Raw genomic sequence first — 6,000 nt, 5'->3', positions numbered from 1 at the left:
CCTGAATAGCTCCCAGACTATTTTAGTCCACTTGGGCTACCATAACAAAATACCATAGACTGAGAGGCTTATAGATAACAGAAAATTCTCATAGTTCTGGAGACTAGGAAGTTTAAGATCGAGGCACCAGCAGATTTTCTGTCTAGTAAGTGACTGTTTTCTGGTTCCTCCTGTGTCATCACATGGCAGAAGGGGCAAGGACCCCTCAAACCTCTTTTATAAAGGCATAAATTCTATTGATGAGGGCTCCACCATCATGATCTAATCACCTCCCAAAGAACCCACCTCCTAACACCATCACTTTAGGGTTAGGATTTCAACATATAAATTTTGGCAGGATATAAAAATTCATATCATAAACCAAATGGCAGAAAGACAAATCCTGGAAATCTCAGTTCCAGGTGACAACATCTGTGATACAGGAAAGCATATGCAGCTGTGCCCATTAAAAGGAACAGATGCTAGAGACTCTAAAAAATTTCTAGAAAGAGGGGAATGTTGGAGACAGCATTGAAGCATGAATAGTAGCTTTCTTGGGAACCAGTTGGGAAGGACATTCCAGACACATGAAGTCCACCTTACCTGGTGTTAAACAGCTAAGTGAACTCTGATAATTAGTCCATAGTGTTAGGTTTTGAAGGGAAGGCAAGGGTTAAAGAAAGACAGAGAGAGAGAGAGAGAGAGAGAGAGAGAGAGAGAGAGACAGAGAGTTGGCAGCTCTACAGCAAATGCAGGTTTTGTGTCCAGCACAAGACCTGCGGAGGTAGGGGATCTACTTTATGCCAGAGCCCACCGCCACTTACAGGCTGGAGTACTTATAGGTATGGGTGACAGGGATCTGGGAAGTATGGCTTGCTGCCCAGCAGGAGATTGATAAGAGGTTCCTGTGATCAGGCAGTTTGGCCCTTTTTCCAGTGGGATGTGATAGGATGTTCCTCGGACCTTTGCCCAGCAGGATATGAGAGGGACATTCCTTCAGTTGGGCCTTTGCCCAGCAGGGTATGATAAGGACGTTCCTGTGCCTTGTGGTCAGATGGTTAGGCAGGATGTTTCTCATGGCCCAAATCCCATATCAGTGGTATCAAGGGAACAGAACAGAGATCTAGAAATAGACCCTTCCCCCACATCCCCATATACACAACTGACATTTAACACTTGGTGTTGGAGGTATCAGTGGTGGGAAGAGATGTCATGTGAAGTTTGTGACAAGTCCCAGTGAAATGATCACAGCTCCTGGAGTGAAGCCAGCCCATCTGCAGTAGAGAATTTTATGCTTTTGTAAAATATATCCTGGCATGCTATTGCACCCTAGCAAAGATGGAATGTGTGACCATGGGCACCAAATGACTACCCCATGAGAACTGTCCATTATGACGTCAAATCAGTGAAACCCATCAAATAATCATCAGCAGGCTTGATAAAAATAAAAATCCATTGAAAGATGGAAGTGGTACATTGAAGAACAGCAGACATAAGCGCATGGCATCCACCACTGTTACATCAGCACTTCCTTATTAGCTCCTATCCACAACAGTGTAAAGGGTTCTATAAAACCAGCTATAATTGGTTTGTTATGTGAAGCCAAAATGATTGGCAGCTGCACTACAGCCTCATTCATGAATGGCTCTGAAAGATCACCCTCAAATTGTGACAAATCCTCCCAATGCACAGTTTTAGGTGGTATATCTGATCATACACTTTGTGTGGAAAGAGAAGTGCCCAAAGCTAGACTATATAGAGACTCATAAGCAGTGACAAGTGGCCCGTCTCTCTGGTCAGGGACCTGGAAAGAAAAATGGTGAAATAGCAGAAACAAGAGCTGAATGTGGATTTGCATGTAGATGAACATACAGGAGTGGACACAAAGTTTAAAGAACCTTTCATGTGTTGATACTCACCATAGAACATATACTTTGGAAGGGTCATTAAACAATCAAGTAGACAAAATGACACAGCCAGTGGATTGTCAGCTGGACCCTGGCATCAGCAACCACAGTGCTGGCACAATGGACACAACAATAGGAGCCACAGTGGCAGAGCTAAAAGTTATTCATGGGCCCCAATCCATGAGCTTCCACTTACCAAAGATGGCCAGGCTAATGGAGCTGCTGAATATCTAATCTGCCCACAACAGAGAGGAACACTGAGCTCTTAATATGACATCACGCCTCAACAACACCAGTCAACCACTTGATTGCCAGTTGACTTCATTTGGTCCCTTCCACTATGAAAGGGACAGTGGGTTGTTCTCACTAAAAGAAACACATATTCCAGGTGTTGGTTTGGTTTACCTTGCCTGCCCACATGGGGCATCAACAATTTCATCAAAGGATGTCCACCAGCATAGGATCTCATAAAACCTTGAATAAACCAGGGAACCTACTTCACAGCACAGGTGATACAGAAATAAACCCTCTATTTTGGGATCCACTGGTCATATCACATACTAGAGCACCCAGAAACTGCCAAGAGTGTTTGAGAAGCCTCCTGAAGACTCTTCTGGAGCTTGGAGGCAATATTCTATTAAGTTGGGGTGAAAACCTGAAGGGAGCCAGCCCCTCCACACCTGTGGGTATTTCTCATCAGGTGGGATGAGAGACTGAGAAAAGAAATAAGACCCAGAGACAAAGTATAGAGAAAGAACAGTGGGCCCAGGGGACTGGCGCTCAGCATACAGAGGACCCGCACCAGCACCGGTCTCTGAGTTCCCTCAGTATTTATTGATTACTGTTTTCACTATCTCAGCAAGGGGAATGCGGCAGGAGGACAGGGTGATGGTGGGGAGAAGGTCAGCAGGAAAACATGTGAGCAAAGGAATCTGTGTCACAAATAAGTTCAAGGGAAGGTACTGTGCCTTGGTGTGCACGTAGGCCAGATTTATGCTTCTCTCCACCCAAACATTTCAGTGTAGCAAAGAGTAACAGAGCAGCATTGCTGCCAGCATATCTCGCCTCCAGCCACAGGGCGGTTTTCTCCTGTCTCAGAATAGAATGAATGTACGATCGGGTTTTACACCGAGACATTCCATTCCCAGGGACATGCAGGAGACAGAGGCCTTCCTCTTATCTCAACTGCAAGAGGCCTTCCTCTTTCAGTAATCCTCCGCAGCACAGACCCTTTACGGGTGTCGGGCTGGGGGACAGTCAGGTCTTTCCCTTCCCACGAGGCCATATCTCAGGCTGTCTCAGTGGGAAGAAACCTTGGACAATACCTAGGCTTTATTGGGTAGAGGTCCCTGAGGCTTTCCACAGTGCATTGTGCCCCTGGTTAATCGAGAATGGAGAATGGCGATGACTTTTACCAAGCATACTGCCTGTAAACATATTGTTAACAAGGCACATCCTGCACAGCCCTAGATCCCTTAAACCTTGATTCCACAGAGCACATGTTTCTGTGAGCACAGGGTCGGGGCTAAAGTTACAGATTAACAGCATTTCAAGGCAAAACAATTTTCTTAGTACAGATCAAAGTGGAGTTTCTTATGTCTTCCTTTTCTACATAGACACAATAACAGTCTGATCTCTCTTTTCCCTTCAAAAACCTTCCTGCACAATGTATGCATTAACTTTATATGGTGGTATGCATCCACTGGGAAGAATACATCAGTCCACTAACCCAGAGATGAAAGTGGGAGTGGAGCCTACTTACCGTCACTGCCAATGCCAATTCTAGTAAGACGTACTACTCCCTAAAGGGGGTACATTTTCACCAGAGGTCACATTTTTAGTCTCAGTAAATTATAAACTCTGGCTACTCCCTGGATACTTCGAACTCTTTGTGTTCAGGGACCAGGAGGAAAGAGGAGGAGTCACTCTCTGGGTATAGGTAAATAACACTGGTATCAGTAGGAAATGGGCTGCTATCGCACAATGTGGGCAGGGAGAAAAACATGTGAAACCTAGTGATTATATTAGTATCTCTTGTCTAATTGTGATATGAATGCACTGGCCCAGGAGCTCTGGACTGAGAAGGGCATAATGACCAATGTCTCAGGTCAGCAGAGTTGATAGCTGAGAATGAATAATGAAGAAGGGAGATGATGAGTTATGTATTGTGACCCTGAGATCAGTGTAGCAGCAGGGGCCATGGTTCATCCCACTAATCTCCCTTTTCTAATTCCTCCTCAGGCATAAAGGCATACCGAAATCCTGGAGGAAGTACTTCTCAGATATATATGGATAATTATATCTGAGCCGAGCGAGGAATGGACTGTAATAGACACACTTGCCGAGATTCTCCTTTAAGGAAGGACTTGTTGCCTAGATGAGAGGAGTGCCATCAGAAGACAACTTCTAGCTATCAGCTACTTCAGGGTGGGCCTCATCTACAGAGAGCTCCCCTACCTAAAGTCATGACCTTTGCAAGACAGCCTACATCTTGTGAATGAGCAAGGTGGAAGTATAAAGGCTCAAGGCAGGATGCTCAGCTGGGGGAAACATTTACTCCAGAGCTCCTCTCCAGGTTGGCAAGGTTTCAGTAGGCTTGCAATGATATTTCAACTTCTTCTGCCCAATCCTCTTTTTCTCCTTTCCTTTCATGGGTGTTGATCTCTAATAAATATCTCATACCTCCAACTCTGTTATGATTTGGATATAGTTTGTCCCCACCAAAACTCATGTTGACATTTGATTCTCAATGTTGTGGTGTTGAGAGATGCAGGCTAGAATAGTAGTTGTATGGGTTATAGGGGGGTGGATCCCTCATGAATGGTTTGGTGCTGTTCTCAAAGTGGTGAGTCCTCACTCTCATGAGACTGAATTAGGTCTCACAGCAATGAATTAGTTCCCATGAGAGTGGGTTGTTTTAAAGCCAGGACACCCCTCAGGTTTTCCCCCTTTCATGTATGCACTTCTCCTTTGACTTTCTCTGCCATGTTGTGACACAGCACAAAAGCACTTGCCAGAAGCCAGGGCCATGTCCTTGAACTGCTCAGCCGGCAGAACCATGAGTTAAATAAACTTCTCTTTATAAGAAGTTCTTTTCTTTCTATATACCCAGTCTCAGGCATTCTTTTACAGCAACACAAAAAGTAGTAAGACAAACTCCATTTCAACACCTGCCTCCAGGGAACTCAAACACAATTTTATTGTGGTCAGATAATATACTCTGTATGATTCCAATTATTTTAAATATATTGAGACTTATCTTGTGCCCCAATGTATTTCCTATCTTAGTGCACATGCCCTGAGCACTTGGAAAAAAAGGTATATTCTGCAGTTGCAGGTTCTATAAACATCAATTAGGTCAAGATCAAGGTTGTTGATAGCATTCTTCAGATAATCATTGTCCTTACTGATTTTTCTAACTGTTCTATCAATTTCTTAAAGAGGGATATTAAAATCTCCAATTATGACTGTGGAATTGCTGGTATCTCCCTTTAATTCTTCCAATATCTGCTTCATGTACTTTGGAGCTCTGTTTAGGTGCATAGACACTTATGAATGTTATGTCTTTCTGTTGAGTTGATCCCTTTATCTTTTTAAAGTGTTCCTCTTTATCTCTGCTCATACTAATTATCAAGAAATCTGTTTTGTCTGATATGAACACAGACATTTCAGACATCTTATACTTACTATTTCTATGGTATATCTTTTTAAATTCATTTACTTTTAACATATCTGTGGTTTTTAGTTAAAGTCTGGATGTTGTAGAGATTGGGTCTCACTTTCTTAGCCATTGGGAAAATTTTTGTCTTTTAATTGAAATGTTTAGTCCATTAACTTTTAATGTAATTATTCTTAGGGCTGGATTTAGCTCTAACATCTTATTTTTTGTATGTTTGTCCCCTTAGATTTTGTTCCTCTGTATCTCTCTTCATACTTCCATTAGGAACTTTTGAATATTTGTAGAGGTTTATTTTATTTGTTGTGTTTGGGCTATACCTCTTTGCATTACTCCTTAGTGGTTTCTCTATAGATTGCTTTATACATCCTTGGCTTTCACAGTCTACTTGAAATTAATATTATACCATATCACATGAAATTTATTGTAAACTTGCTA

The sequence above is a fragment of the Macaca fascicularis genome, chromosome 15 (assembly GCF_037993035.2).
Source record: "Macaca fascicularis isolate 582-1 chromosome 15, T2T-MFA8v1.1".
Classification (NCBI taxonomy): Eukaryota; Metazoa; Chordata; class Mammalia; order Primates; family Cercopithecidae; genus Macaca; species Macaca fascicularis.
The sequence above is the reverse complement of the archived record's forward strand: the minus strand, read 5'-3'. Positions refer to the sequence as shown.